Genomic DNA, 514 nt, shown 5'->3' with positions numbered 1-514 from the left:
AGCAGATCTTATTTTCTTGAACTCCAAAATCACTGTGGATGGTGAATGTAACCACAAAATTAAAAGTAGCTAGCTCCTTGGAAGAAAAGCTATGACAAACATAGACAGCATTTAAAAAAAAAAATGCAAAGGCATCACTCTGCTGACCAAAGTTGTTATAGTCAAAGCTACAGTGGCTCAGACAGTAAGGAATTCACTTGTAATGTGGGAGACCTGGGTTTGACCATGGGAAGGATATCCCTGTAGTCCAGTAGTAAGACTCAGTGCTCCTCAATTAGGGAGTCCAAGTTCATTCCCCGGTCTGGGCATTAGATCCCACATACTGCAACTAAAAATACTGCATGTGACAATTAAAAATCCTGCCTCCCACATGCTACAGTGAAGACTGAAGAGCCCTTGTGCTGGAACTCAGACCAAGCACAGCCAAGTAAAAGAATAAATATTTGAAAGAAAAAGATATGAGAATTCCCTGTTGGTTCAGTGGTTAGGACTTGATGCTTTCACTGCCAATGGC

This window comes from Bison bison, unplaced genomic scaffold (assembly GCF_000754665.1).
Source record: "Bison bison bison isolate TAMUID 2011002044 unplaced genomic scaffold, Bison_UMD1.0 scf7180017864368, whole genome shotgun sequence".
NCBI lineage: Eukaryota > Metazoa > Chordata > Mammalia > Artiodactyla > Bovidae > Bison > Bison bison.
This window is presented reverse-complemented; position numbering follows the sequence as displayed.